Genomic DNA, 16,397 nt, shown 5'->3' on the forward strand with positions numbered 1-16,397 from the left:
TTCAATGTCTTTCTTCATTTCATTCATTCCACAAATATTTATAGAGTGCTCAGGCACTTTTCAAGGTGTCCTGGAATGATCACCGGACCCACATTTCTACCTCCCCCCACATCCAACATGTTCTCCATCTCTTTCCCTCAAAGAACTTCTGGGTTCTCAATGCTAATAGCCTCAACACCCTGCCAGAAAGAAAGGACTTGGTTTGGCCAATATCCTGCTAAAGTCAGAATAATTGGGAGTCTATTATCATGGCACTCTTTTCCCCAAAACACACACACACACACACACACACACACATGCACACACACACACACATATTTGCATTTTAAAAACTGCTTGTTAGCCCAAATGATTCTTTAAGTGGTGAAACTTCAGATAGATAACAAAGTAATGTCACATTAAAGATCTTGGTAGTGGGGGTGGAGGATTGGCAAACAGGAGGGTCTCTAGAGGTTGGTCCCTGGGATCAGTCCCTCAGATGCCCTATTCACTGCTTTTCATTACTTCTTCCTTTCATCTTCATCTGAATCTACCAATTTTTAAAACACTGAAAGGATTTTATGTGAGGAATGATGGTGGGACAGAAAGTAAAGAAGTTCCTCCCAGTGCAAGATGGAGGGGGCTAGGGCAATTGTTTGCTGGTGCATTTTCAGAGTAGAGGTTTCTAGGTTGGAGATCATCCAAATAGAAATTTTTAGAATTTCCATTTTCCAGGACTCCTGCTCTATATCCCAAATCAGAAATAAAAATTTGCTTTATTTCCTGATTAAATTATATTATTAACCTTCCCCCTTACTCTCTCCTTAGACAAATATCACACATATGCACATGTGTGGGCACACACACACACACACACACACACAGGGGCAAAGAAAATAACTGTATAAATGAAACTGCTGAACTAGAACAGATTTTTCAAATATTCTATGTATGCCATATACAGCTTGAACTAAAAATGAAATAAATCAGCCAGAAAAAGAATGCTTTTTTTCTGGTTTCTTCCCGTAGTTTTTCAGTGTTGAATCCTTACAAAATTCATGGAAATAAGGATGTGTAACAGTCACCAGCCTATCTTTAACAGTCCCCCACCCCACCCACTTTTTCATCTCGATTTAGGAATGACTAAATCTACTCAAGCCCTCCCCAGCATTTTGGTAGTTTCGGTGGGGTTTATTTTTCCTGCAGGACTTCAAGTGTGGCGCTCACTGTCTTGCAGTGAGAGCCCCATCAAGCAGTTACCAGGAGGGCCCAGTGAAGTTGAGTAGCCTGGGGAGTAAGTTCATAAATTGAGGAACTCATTTATCTTCCACGGTAACACCCTCCCATCTCCCACCCTCCCCCACCAACTACAAACTACTTAACCCATCAAAACTGAAGGCTGCCAAAGTCACTCTCCTGGGATTGCAAGCACCTCCATAGTTCCAGCCAAAGCTTTTCAAGCTTTTAAACTGCTAAAACTGACTACTATTAGAATTAAGATTTCTCACTTAAATCTATATACATGGTGAAAGAATTGGAACTGAAGATAAAAATAAATAAATCAGGAGTCACATTATTGTCTTGTTCATGTCTCGGGGGCTTCATACTTCTCAGATAGGGCAAGAACATTGAGATATACATTATTTCTACATCCTCTGAGACTGGATGTTAAATTTTATCATCAAGAATTGTTTTACTTGAACTCAGGAATGCAGGAGTTTAAAGAAAAAGAAGCTCTGGGAATGCTGAATGTTAATGACCTGCTATATTAACATATTTAAGAATTCCTGTGCCTTTATTACCACCCTGAAGTATGGTGAGCAATGTGAAAAGATTTAAATTATACATTGATTTTTGTATATTAATCTTGTGCTCTGCAACCTTACTGAACTCATTGATAAGTTTTAATGGATTTTTAGTGGATTCCTTAGCATTTTCTATATACAAGATCCCGTTGTCTAGAAATAGAGATTGTTTTATATCTTCCTCTCCAATCTAGATGACTTTATTTTCTTTTTCTTGCCTAATTGCTCTGGCTAGAACTTCCAGCTCATGTTGAATAGAAGTGGCAAGAGCCACTTTGTCTTGTTTCTAATCTTAAGGGGAAATTTCTCAGTCTTTCACAATTAAATCTGATGTTAGCTGTGGATTTTTCACAGGTACCCTTTATCATGTTGAGAAAGATCCTTTCTATTTCTGTGGTTTTATAGTGAAAAGGTGTTGGATTTTGTCAAATGCTTTTTCTTCATCTTTTAAGATAATCATGGTGTGTTGTCGCTTATTCTACTAGTTGAAAGGAGTGATTTCTCCTTAGAGTTCATAGATATGTTTACAGAAAATGAATTGGAAATTCATAATTTCATGTCACCCTTTTCCTCTTGGTTCATCCTGTTGTATTAATCAGAATAAGCTTGGATATGCCGTTGTGACAAATTACCCTAAAATCTCAGTGGCTTAACACACAAAAGTTTGTTTCTCACTGATATAAAGATTGCTTTAGGTCAGACAACTCTCCATGGTTTGGTGATCTACCCTCCATGGAGCTTGGGATCCACCACTTCAGCACACCACTCCTGCCCTTCAGTACCAACATGGAAGAGAGAGACTAAGACGGCACACAGCCCAGAAGTGACACGTCACTTATTCTCAGATTTCATTATCTGTAATTAATCACACAGTCCTGATTTACTGCTAAGGGACCGAAATTTTTTCATTGTGCCCAGGAGAGAGGAATATGAATCAGAATTTGGAAACATGTAGAATTTTCCCTTCCACTGTCTTTTTACCTTCTTTACCAGGTAAGAATGTTGCTATGAGTATTTTACTGAATCTAAGATGTCATCAATGGTAAGATCTGAATTATTTCATGGAACTCTGAGAAAGAAAAGGTACTGCCAATTAAACTAGGACATTCTGCCTTGCAAGAACTGGTCACACCAGCCTCTCGTTTCTGTGCAGCATCATTCCTCTCTACAAAGCGATTTGGCAGTTTCACCTGTCTTCAATTTTTCACTTGATACACAATAGGTAATCAGTTTGCACATATCTCAGTAACAACATACAACCCAGCCACAGCTAATTATGAGTTTCCTCCTTTCTTATTTCCCATAACATTTTCTTATTCCTGTGTGAGAAAATTCAGAATTACAATCATTCTACCAAAATTGCTTCCCTAATATTAAAATTATGCCCCCCTGCTCTGTCTCCTTAATTGCCTTTCTGCATATACAGTAACTTTCTCACATCAAATTATACTGCAAGTTCTTTAAGGAAGAGTCTTTAAATGGCAATTAAACTTAAACACTGTAGCAAAGTTACACACATTTCCATCAAAATATTGACAATATAAATAAATATGACCAAGTACATGCCTGTACAGTCAATGACAACTATATCCAACTGCCTCTGGGCCAACAACTATTGTAAGATGCTATCAGATACATTGTAAGACACATCCCAAGTTCAGAGATGATATAATGCAAAAAAAAAATGGGACCCTTAGAATCAATAAACGAACGTAATGAAATAACAAAAATAAATTCAGGTGACTCAGTATGGACCAAGCATAATACTTTGTCCTCGAATTGTAATTCTCAACATGTGGTCTGGGGGCCCTTGGGATCCTCAATACCTTCTCAGTAAGTCTGGGAACTCAAAACTATTTCCACAATAATACTAAAATATTATTTGTCATTTTCATTCTCATTCTCTCATGAGTATGGTGGAGTTTTCCAGAGGCTACACTTGATTTTCCACAGTCTGCATCCAAAACAAAGACTTCCAAATTCCTTCACAAGGTCTTTTTCACAGTCAACCTATATGACTTTTTCATAATTCTCCCTTTCATGATTGCCTTCAAATGAGACACTTTTTGTTTCCTGTGTTTCAGGCAAGGAGCCAGAAAAATTGTCTCAGCCCTTTATTCAATCTATATTTGGTGTTTGTATTGAAACACTGTAGATTTAAGGATTCCTTTATAAGTAGCAAGATTGGAAGGTGGGTTAGGTTTGTCCTAGAAGCTTTCCCATTTCCCTAGCACGTTTTCCTCTTCCTATTCTGAAAAACCCCATCCAGGCAACATGGACTTCCAAATAATCTCTGCTGTAGTATATATTAACCAATTGCAGCTTTGGGTCGGTGACTCCCAAATGACTTAAAAAGTCATTAAGAGTTTAGAAATTGATTTTGGTGATGAATGCACGACTATATGACAGTATGGTGAACAATTGCTTATACAATGTGGATGACTGTATGGTATGTGAATATATCTCAACAAAACTGAATTTTTAAAAAAAGTCATTAAGAATGAAATCATTTAAGCTATCCGATAGAATGGCAAGTCTCAGAATAGTTATCTTTTAACAGAGCCCAGCTTAGTGCATCTTCAAATGTTAGTGAAATTCACTGAGTGCTTAATACATACCAAGCACTGTTCTAAGCACTTTGCATGTAGTAACTCATTTAGCTTTCACAATTAACCTAGCAGGTATGTGCTATTAATATTCCCATTTTAATGATGAGAAAAGTCAAGCACAGAGAGTCAAATTACTTTCCCTGGGTCATGCAGCTAATAACTAGGAGAGCCTGGACCCAATTTAGGCAGTGTGACCACCGACTGTGTACATAAACATTAGACTACACTGCCTCTTGAATTGCTTGCTGACTTGGAAAGTTAACACACCTTTTGTTTCTTATGGAAAAATTATTTATTTCAGCAAGTTTTTAATTTGCCTTAGATTTAGACTCACAGTGATGTGCCTAGTAACCTATAATAAAAATCTCATTTGTTTTTCTGAATTCATCTTCCTCTTTTTATGTGAAATTTTTTTGGACTCACTGCTGCTCCACTTTTGAACCCAAAGCATGTGAGTTACCCACCCAAACGCATTATCCCATTTGTTCCCCAGCTGGCTGGAATTTCTTTTGAAGATGGAAGTTAGGGCTTCAAAGAAATCCATGAATGTGTACCTTAGTGAATCCACCTATCTCCTCCTGCCAAACATTTTACTCCTTTAATCTTAGTTGGTCCCATGAGTAGTCCCCCCACCTCAACACCACCTATCCTGATGTGAGAACTTAGCTTGAAGCTAACCAGCCCCATAAAGGAAATGGGTGGGTTTCTGAATTTGCCCCATCATAGCAAAGGACATTTCACGTTCAGCCCTTCACAGTCGGCAGGGAGAAACCCAGTCCATCACCATTCTGCTGATGGATTGGGGAAGAAGGAGCCTGTGACAAAGAGAATTAGCACTAAGTAATTTTCCCTTTCCTTGGGTAAACAATTGCCTTTCAATATACAACAAGCCTCCAGGTGTTCAGGTTACATGCTTATTTTAAGATCTTTTGTTTACTTTCTGACCTTCATAGGTCATTGACATCCCATTTAGCCCTGGTGACCCTGTTTATACAATTTTGATATAAATTAAAAAGTATTCTTGGAGATAACATTAACATTCGTGATCTCAATCCACCACATAAGCAAACAATAGCTTTACTCAGTCCCTATGTAATTGTTCAAAAGCTTCAGTGCAGACTGCAACACTCAGACAAAGTGGGGGAGACCGAGACCTCATCAGATTTGCTTTCTCACTTTTTATTCTAAGCAGAATGAGATATCAGCTTGCGTGAATGCTAATGAAACCTGTTGTGGAACCTCTGGTGGAATGCAGTCCTATTTCTAATACAACACTGGATGGGGTATTTCAGGCTTTAATTAACGAGGAGAGGCAAATCACTTGTAAAAACAGTAAGGATCTATTTCCACACCTTAACCTGGATTTAAAATGTGTTTCCTTTTCACTTAAAACTCAGAAGGTGGTGTGCCTTTTAAGCTTTCTGATTTGCTGCAAGAGGGTAACATCTTTGGAATTTGTGGGGTTTTGCTTTATTTTTTTAAATTCTGAGGGAGTCCTAAGGGACGTGCCCAGGTTCCATACTGAAAAAGAAAAAAAAAAACCTTGATAACTACTCCTTTATAATGCACATCAGCCTTGTGAATAATTGCAAATATTTAACGAAGCATATTTCTGACAACCCATTCTGCTCCTATTCATTTTTCCGTCATGCAAAACTTTAACACTTGAACTAAATCCTCATCCTATTTTTATTAAAAATTTTTTATTCCTGGGCAGAGAAACTAGGCTGGAAATACAAGTAAAGACAAAAGGCCTGTACTATGTCTTATTTAGGAGTTAATCTTAAGGAAATAATGGAACAGGTGTGCAAAAAGAGATGGACGAGGCTATGTCAGTATAATTTACAAATGAAAAAAAAAAAGAAACAGCCTACATGACCACCAATGAAGAAAGCAGACTTAAAAAAAATTATGGTGCATAATTACAGTGCGATATTTTGCAGCCATTAAAAATGATGTGGATCCTCATTTATTGATGTGCATGGATGTACATGATACATTAAAATCATTATTTAATTATTAAAATAGTCATCTCAAAATAAACAAATATGTGAATGGGTGTGTAAAGATCATTGTTTACAGAAGTGTGTTCTCAAGAACACTAATCTATTGGGAAAAAGCATTCTCTAGAAAAGTACGTTTGGAAAACTCTGCATTTTATCTCCCTTCTGTAAGCACAATAATGTATATCAGCATATTAAAGGCTCTGAGAAGTACTGCAGTATAATAAAAACTGTTTAAGTGTTTTTAATCCAAAATTTCCCTTACTTATTTCAGCATAAAATTATACCTTCATTCAAGGGTCCTGCAGAACAGACTTCAGCAACATTAGCAGTAGTTTTAAAGATGACTTTTCCCTTTGTTTTTGTATATTTTCTGAATTACCTTATTTTGTAATAAATATGCATTGCTTCTATAATTGGTAATATAAAACTAGTTAAAATTGTTTAAAAATTATATTGTGAAAATACACATTGGCAAACAGATATAGTCAGATATTTAGATACATTGCTAAATAAAAAGGCAATGTATGAAACATCATATTTTATGTGATCGTTTCTTTATGTAAGAACAATAAATTAATAGAAATAAAGGAGGAAAGGAAAAAAATAAAGGAGGAAGGAAGAAAGAAAAAGGAAATAATCATGAAAACACAAAAACTCAAGTTTTTACCATTAATATCTCTGTGTGGTTGATATGTAATTCTCATCATTTTACTCCTTTGTTTTCAATTTTTCTCCCTTAAGTATGTATTTCTTTTGCAATTAGAAAATTAACAATAACTTTTGTGTTTGTGGGGAAGGGTGGATGTGAGCATATATATTTTAGGAGACAGACAAAGAGGAACAGACCAAAGAAACAAATGACACATACATTCTCTCAATTCAAATATATTTGTGGTTGCTTCTATTTCTTTGTTTATATATACTTCCTCTTCCCCAAATTAAATCTACTCTAAATAAAAATAATCCCATGTGTTGTCCCTTTGAATGCTTTGTCTCTTTTTCCTGACTGTGCACCTATTGTCAGCCCTGTGGCCTCCAGCTTGCACTGTACCAGGGCTCCATCCCATCACGAGGGGAAAGAGGATTCCTTTTCCTGCCCCTTCTTCTAGATTCCCCTTCTCCCCAGAATACTCCCCATAAAGGAAACTGTGAATCACAGCGGCTCAGAGGGAAATTCCTACCATCAAATCTCACAGCAGGAGAGTGTCCTTAGAGTTCTTGAAAGAGACACAAATTAGCAACCTTGTTGACAGCAATATTATCTATTTTATTGTTTTATTTTGGTTGTTTTATTCTGTTTTGTTAAATTTCAGTCCCTTCGTTCAACCTATCCATTTATCAGTAAAAAGAAACTTGATTATTTGAAAATAAATATTCTTATATATGTTCAAATTATCTTTCTAAGAGTGTAAGAGGCATATTTTTATGAGGTATGAATATAGATGGAGACTTTTAAAACAGATCTTAATTTCCAGATCCAAATGAAAGTTGTCCTTTAAAACTTAATCTTAGGAGGCAGTATGTATTTCAATGATGCTTCCCCTGCTTGAAATATTGGAAAAGTCCTTTAAAGTTAGATCATGAGACATATAAAAAAACTGGTCCTGTTCCTTTAACATTATGCCTTAGAGACAAAAACCCTCTATTGCAAACTGTGAAAGTTTTCAAAGTATGAATCACAATCTCCTTTCACCACTGATAGCATTGAAATTTGGGAGGAATAAATATTCATGGATATTTGAAAGTCTGTAAGAGACTGACTTTTAAAAAACTATATATATGTATGTTTTTGTATACGTGTGTATATATATATGCTTATATATATGTCTGTATATATCTATACATATTACCTACTTTCCCAAAAGGTATTTAGCTTTGAAATGTGATCAATGACAGCCAATCAGAGATTGACACACAGATTCCAGTCTGTTACATGGGAGAATGATCAAAATAGAAGCCATAATTTCACTCACCCTGATTTGCTAAAGCATGAAGCAATGCTGTTCAGGATGAATCTCATATTTGCTGCCTTTGTGATATGGAAACTACGTTCAATCAAACACATAATCCAAATTTTTAATTTAGAGCTCTAGAGTCAGCTTTTGTGATTACATAAGGATGAACTCTGACAATTGTATAGTGCCCATAATGCTTCCCTGCCTCTAGGACTAGACTCCTCTGGAATTAAACACTGAGTCCAGCTCCCTGGCAGAAGACAGAAAGACTTGGCTGGGAAGAAAATTACGGACCATGTAATATTTAAGAAGCTTTGAAAGAACTTACCTTTATCTGTGATTGATATAACCTATTCCTAACAATTCTATGTTTATATCATGATACTTCTCTGCAAAGAATTTTTAAAGAGCTTTCCAATTCAATCTTAAGAGGTTCAAGTCGAAGTCTTAAAGTACCAATGATAGGGGCACTTGTTTAATATTTTCCAGGATGGCAACTGATTGCCACATTTCAAATCAGAAAAATTCAGATGTGAAGGAACTAATTCTTTCACTGCAAAAGGGTTGGCAACTCTAGCCCATGGGACAATTATGTTTTTGTAAATAAAGTTTTATTGGAACACAGCCATGCCTATTTGTTTACATATTGTCTGTGGCTGCTTTCTCCACCACAAAGGCGGAGTTGAGTAGTTGCTGCAGAAATTATGGTTCACAAAGCCTAAACTGTTTACTATCTGGAGCTTCACAAAAGACTTTGCCAATGCCTGGACTGGAGCATTAATTGTATTTTCTCATAATTATTTGTCAATAACGGTGAATTCACAAATATTTTTCCATTCCTCTGGCTAGAAAACTAATGGTAAGATAAGCATTAATGACATCATGTTTCCCAACATAAAGACATTTGGGACTGGTGATTTATCATCTCCACCTAGCGCCACACCTGTTTGGTCTACTTTCCATAACATCTGTATCAGGGACACAGTATGCAATTCACATTTTCTGCCATCTTTGCAAGAACAAAGCTCCGGTATAAAGAGTTAGTCACATACAGTATTTATAATGATGTATCAAAATCATCAAATCAATTACAAGCAAGACATGATGAACTGGTGTTTAGAGTGAGAAGGACATTTCTCACCAGGTGCTAATAATTTGAAGGTAGATTTGACTGCAGGCTTACATAAGTTGATACAGCGCTCCCTTAATCAAAGGATAGTTAAAAAGAATATGAAATGAGCTGACACATTTTGACATGATTGCCAATTGCAGATCAGATACATGTGCACTGCACATTGAGAATGCATTGGGAAGAGTTTTCATTCTCTTAAGTTATGGATATTAAATCAGCTCTTGAGATGAACATTTCAAACATAAAAGCTTACAGTTCTGAAACACTCACCCAAACCTGGAAAATGGAACATGTGCATAAAAGTCTTGCCCATTCCTTCATATCCCCATTTTACTTTGAATTACAAAGAAAAAAAAAAAAAAATATATATATATATATATATATATATATATATATATATATATATATGAAAGGACCAGAAGTAAATATAGGTAAGCTTTGGTTAGTGGAGTGTGGAAGTATATCTAAACCTAAAAGCAAAGGAAGCAATCATAAAGGAAAACAGATTTGACAAATAAAACTTTAAAATATCTGTATATAAAGAAAGATCTGTATGTAAAAAAAAGAATCATAAAAACTACAAGGCAAAAGAAACATAAAGGGCTGCATTCTTAATATATTGTAAGTCTTTTAACATTTATAAAATGACTGAGAATATTCATTAAATTAATTATTCAGCAAACTTTAATTGAACTTCTATCCTAATATTGTTTGAGCTTCAATGGATAACAAACTATCATAGGACTAACAGTTCTCCCAGGATGTGAGACTTTCAGGTCAGTCCTAGGCAACCCAGAATGGTTGGTCTCCATAGGAACGAGACGGATCTGACCTCAAGTTCTCATTCCACCCTGTGTGAGCTTCAACAAGTTATTTCACCTTGATGAGCCTCAATTTCCTCATCTTACCTTGGTACTAACAAGAGTATTTACTTCTTAGGATTATAGTGAAGATTAAAGAGAAAATATACAGAGCTCACAGACCTGACACATGGCACAAGCTCAATAAATGGTAACCATTGCAGTTATGATTATGATCCTCATCATTGTCTCCAGTATTGGCCAGGTGTGAAGTCCTCCCAGTTCCTTCTCAATGTCTAGTCTCTTCTCTTTCCTGTCTACAGAACCCTAATTTGGTGGGGTGGGGGAAGTTAAACAAACACTGCTGAATTCCTTGGTAGAAGTCTTCCTTTAGTTCTGGCCACTGAGAAAAAAGAGTAAGTTTTTGGGTGGAACTTCCAGGAAGGCTTCTTAAAATATGATGGGGGTCAGGGGTAGAGCAGCTCAATAGGCATTGGATGCACGTTTTATCCTTTGCCCTTCTACTTCTTCCTGCCTGGAACACAGGCTTTACACTGGAAGTAAAGCAGCCACCTTCTGACCCGAAGGTCATAAGACACACTGAGGAGGTCTAAATGGAAAGATATAAGGACTGCTATACCCATCCTGGATTCTCTGCTTTGGGACTTTTCAGTCTTTGAGATAAAAATAAAACCGCTAATTTGTTTAAGCCATTATTTTCAGGTTCGTATTATTCACGGCCAAACAGAATTCCTAGGCAATGCACTAGGCACACACTAACAGAAATATAGCCAAAAGATTCAGTCAAGCAATTAAAAAAAAAATTGCAATTATTAGGAAAGTCTGTGACAAACTTTTTACCTTATTATGTAAATGTAAACATGACACCAAAATAGCAGTCATATTGACAATAAAGTTCAGAAAATAGTATTAATGACACCAATATTTAACAATTATTTTTATTATGCCATGTTGGCTTCTGACTATTTGAAAGAAATAAAATGCAGTAGATGCAATCAAAGCTCCCCTTGTATCTTCTTCCTTTCCTCCCCAGACTTTACCATGATTCTGATGATGCTGTAAATCCTCCGTCTATATTTTTATCCTTTTACTACATCGTGAATACCCAAAACAATATGCCATATATTGTTAACGTTATTGTTAAATGTTAGTGTATTTTAACATGTATAACCTGATCAGTCTCTGGAATGTTGGGTATCTGTGTGACGCCTGAAACTCAGAGCTAGAGCTTGACAGATATGAATGTCAGATTTAGCACATACAGCAGCTGTTAAAAAGAGCTGGAAAACAGTCTAGACTCAGAGATATGAATGAAGCAGATCTGGTTAGGACTAAGGCAAATCAGGCCAAAGGACAAAGGACGATACTGATTGTGTTTTAAAACTTCAAATTCCACATGAGCCCAAGGAAAGAGATACTTAGTTGGTGCAGGATCTATATTTCCTAAACAATTTAACTTGTATAATTTGGTCATATACTATAATTACACGGAACTTTTAATAGGAAATAAGACCTGGTAGGTTTGTATAGGTTAGTGTGAAATAACGACACATCCCCAAATAATTTGAGCAGAGAATAAAAATATATATGCAGGGCCCCCCTGAGGAGCTGGGGGAAAATGAGAAAGTGCTGGACATCTTCACCTGGATTGTTGCTGATGTTGTCACAAACATTGAGGACTGACGGTTTGGAATGCTGAGCCCTCTATCTTGGGGCTTGCCCTTATGAAGCTCACTACTGCAAATGAGAGGCTAAACCTGCTTATAATTGTGCCTAAGAGTCTTCCCCCTGAGTGCATCTTTTAGCTGAGATGTGGCCCTCTCTCTCTAACTAAGCCAACTTGGTGGGTGAACTCCCTGTCCTACCCTCTATGTGGGACCTGACTCCCAGGGGTGTAAATCTCCCTGGCAATGCAGGATATGACTCCCGGGGGATGAATCTGGACCCAGCATCCTGGGATTGAGAACATCTTCTTGACTAAAAAGGGGGATGCGAAATGAAATGAAATAAAGTTTCAGTGGCTGAGAGATCTCAAATGGAGTCGAGAGGTCACTCTGGTGGACATTCTTACACACTATATAGAAAACCCTTTTTAGGTTTTAATGTATTGGAATAGCTAGAAGTAAATACCTGAAACTAACAAACTGCAACCCAATAGACTTGACTCTTGAAGACAATTGTGTAACAATGTAGCTTACAATGGGTGACAGTGTGGTTGTAAAAACCTTGTAAATCACACTGTCCTTATCCAGTGTATGGATAGATGAGTAGAAAAAGGGGGACAAAAATGAAATGAAAAATAGGGTGGGATGGGAGGGATTATTTGGGTGTTATTTCTTACTTTTATTTTTTATTCTGATTCTGATTCTTTCTGATGTAAGGAAAATGTTCAAAAATCGAGAGGTGATGAATGCACAACTATATGATGGTACTGTGAACAGTTGATTGTACACCATGGATGACTCTATGATATGTGAATATATCTCAATAAAACTGCATTTAATTAAAAACAAACAAAAAGAACAAAGGTAATAAATACATTAAAGATTTCATTACAATGTTGTAGTAACTGTCTATATCCTTCTATGAACAGCTTTTTTAACTCAATAATATAATTTTGAAGTTTATCTACATGTATTCATATGGATCTAGTTTATTCATTTTAATAGCTATACTGTGTTCCATTGTATGAATATACTATAATTTATCAGTTCTCTTTTGGTTGAGCATATTCATTTTTGCAAGTTTTGCTATTAGTCTATCCTTGTACATGACCCCTTGAATGCATGTGGGAAAGTCCCTCATTATTGTTTTAAGTTTTGTATCACTGATTATGTATATATTAGTTATATGGATTTCCACTTCTGTGAATTCCCTGTTCCTCCCTTATGCATATTGTTTAGTGGATATTTTGCTTTTGCCCTGTTTATTTGTAGGGCTTACTTATACATTAAGAATAATGATTCTTAGCTGGTTATATGTGCTCTTTTATGGCATTTCTTTAAAACTTAATATCATCAAATTAATCAATATTTCCTTAATTTTTCTACTTTTTAAAATGAGATGTAATTCACATCACATACAATTCATTCATCCCAAATATACAATTCAGTGGTTTCTAGTGTATTCACAAAGTTGTCGAACTACCACCCCCATCTAGTTCCAAAACAATTTCATTACCCCAAAAAGAAATTCCATATCCATTAGCAATCACTGCCCATTTTGCCCACCCTCTAGCCCCTGGCAACCACTAATCTACTTCTGTCTTTATGAACTGAGCTATTCTGGATGTTTCATATAAATGGAATCATATGATCTCTGTCCTTTTGTGATTGCGTTTCTTTCACCAAGCATAATAATTTCAAGATTCATTCATGTTGTAACATGCATCAGTACTTCATTCCCTTTTGGTGGCCAAATAATATTCCACAGTAGGGATATACCACATTTCTTTACTCTTTCATCAATTAATGAACATTAGGGTGATTTCCACTTTTTGACTATTAGGAATAATGCTGCTTTGAACATTTGTGTACAAGTTTTTAGATGGACATATATTTTCAGTTCCTTGAGTATATATGCCTAGGAGTAAAATTACTGAGTTATATGATAACTCTATGTCTAACTTTTTGAGGAACTTCCAGACTGTTTCCAAAGTGGCTGCACCATTTTACATCCCCACCAGCAATGTCTAAGAGTTCCAGTTTCTCCACATACTCTTCAATACTTGTTATTTTTTATAATATTCATTCCAGTGGGTGTAAAGTGATATCTCATTGTCATTTTGATTTGCATTTCTCTAATGACTAGTGATGTTGAGTATCTTTTTATGTGTCTATTGGTCACTTGTAGATCTTCTTTGGAGAAAAGTCTATTTTAATTAAATGATTTATGTTTTTATTTTTGAATTGTAAGAGTTCTTTATACATTCCCAGTACTAGTACCTTATTAGATATATGTTTGCAACTATTTTCTCCCATTCTGTGGATTGTCTTTTCACTTCCTTTATAATGTCTTTCAAAGCACAAACATTTTTAGTTTTGATGAGGCCCAATTGACCTATTTTTTTTGTTGTTTGTTTGTTTTTGGTGAGTGTGTTTTCAATCTCATTTTTAAGAAACCATTGCCAAGTCCAAGTTAATAAAAATGTACCCTTATATTTTTCTTCTAATAGTTGTATAATTTTAGCTCGTATAATTAGTCACTTAAACCATTTTGAGTCAATGTTTGTATATGGCATGAGGTAAGGGACCAACCTCATTCTGTAACATGTGGATATCCAGTGGTCCTATCCTTAATTTTGTGATTTCTTTAGGAAATTATTCTATACCCTGACATATTTGCCTATAATTTTCCCTAAAAGATTAAAAATTTTGGATGTTACTCTTAAGTCTTTATTAGAATTTGGTTTTGTGTTTGGTGCAAAGCAATGATCTAATTTTTTTTTTTTTTTTTTTTTTTTGCATATGGCTATCATTTGCCACAGTGTTATTTACTAAATACTCCATCGCTTCCTGCACTGATCTCTAATGCCACCTTGTCAAATAACAAACTTCCATACATGCTTGGGTCTGTTTCTGGGTTCTCTAGTCCTTCTAACCATTCCTAGGATCCTTGGAGTTTCACCTGTTTTGTGAATTATTTTAGAATAATTTAGTGGCTTGAAGTCTCTACAACACGTGAAGAGGGAAATTTCAATTTCCATCAGCTGACCCTTTATATTTTTTCACATACAGCCCCAAGTATATGCCAAGATCCTTTCCACCTCCCTGTAACAGTGGGCCTTTTCTAGTCCCCTTTGGGTGGACAAGGCACCTTTTAAGATTCCCAGTTTTATCCAGGGTTGGCATTAATGTTGCTTCTCTTGGAATACATATTAACATAGATTGTAAAGATATTAAGATATGGCAACATAAGTTTTGGAAGACACCAGGGATGAACAGACTACTATATTAAGATGATGCATTTATTTATTTAAAGCTTTATAATATCATTGCCCTTTCAAACTGGATTAGAAGGGAAAGAGCCAGGTCACAGACCTTTTTAAAAAAAAATGGGTTGAGAAAGAATGCACTTTCCTTTTACCTATTAGCAAAAGTAACCATCATTTCTGCTTCATGTTTCTAAAAAAGGATTTCACACCACTTAAGACTCATTCATTCTAAATGATAGCTCTTGATTAACAAATGTTTAACATATAAGCATCAGTTTAAAAATGAAGAAAAAGAAAAATTAACTGATGGGGGGGCTGTTTTCCACTTTGTAACACTGACATCTACTGACATTCACTAGTGAATTTTAAGGAAGATTCCAGTCAGTTCTTTGTATTTAAAAGAACAATGCTATGCAGTTGGGATTTTAAAAACAATTTTGGTCATCAGTCACCATCAGCACAGGTTTTATAATGTCTATGACTTTTTGGATTATAACTTTTCAAATTCTTTTGAGAAGGATTTAGCCGAGTATCATGAAAATCAGGTTTAACAAAAACATCTTTTTGATGTTGCAGATGCCATAAAATACCACTGGCATTTCCAACAAGCTTAAGTATCCCTAAAGTTTTATGCAAGTCAAATAAATCACATTCCTAATGTTATAGGAAAAGACAATATTTATTGAAATACCATGATAGACCTTTACTAAATTAACTTAACAACCCCCTTCTTTATCGGGAAGTTCTGATTGTTGTTTATTGGGTCTCTTAAGGCAAGGGGCAGCTGGCGTTCCCCTCTAGTAACAACGAACTCTCTGTGAAGGAGATTCAGAATTAAAGAATTGAGAACCAGTATCTGGTGGGACTGTTAGACACAGGAAGCCTCCATGAGAATATAAGCAAAACAAGTTGAATAATACTAGCTAGGGAAAAACAAGGGTTTTTTCCTATTTTACTGTACTGTGAGTTCCATTGAACAAAAAGTTAATTAACAGAGACCAATAATTTGCCTTCCTAGATCTAAAAAAGAAATGGCCCATCTTAAGTGTATGCTAAAGTATGCTTAATATAGTGCAAAATTTATCACATTCATACAAATACACAGATTAGTAACAAGATAATGGGCAATGAGCAACATTTTCTCCAAGCTATTAAAT

Source organism: Choloepus didactylus, chromosome 17 (assembly GCF_015220235.1).
Source record: "Choloepus didactylus isolate mChoDid1 chromosome 17, mChoDid1.pri, whole genome shotgun sequence".
Lineage (NCBI taxonomy): Eukaryota > Metazoa > Chordata > Mammalia > Pilosa > Megalonychidae > Choloepus > Choloepus didactylus.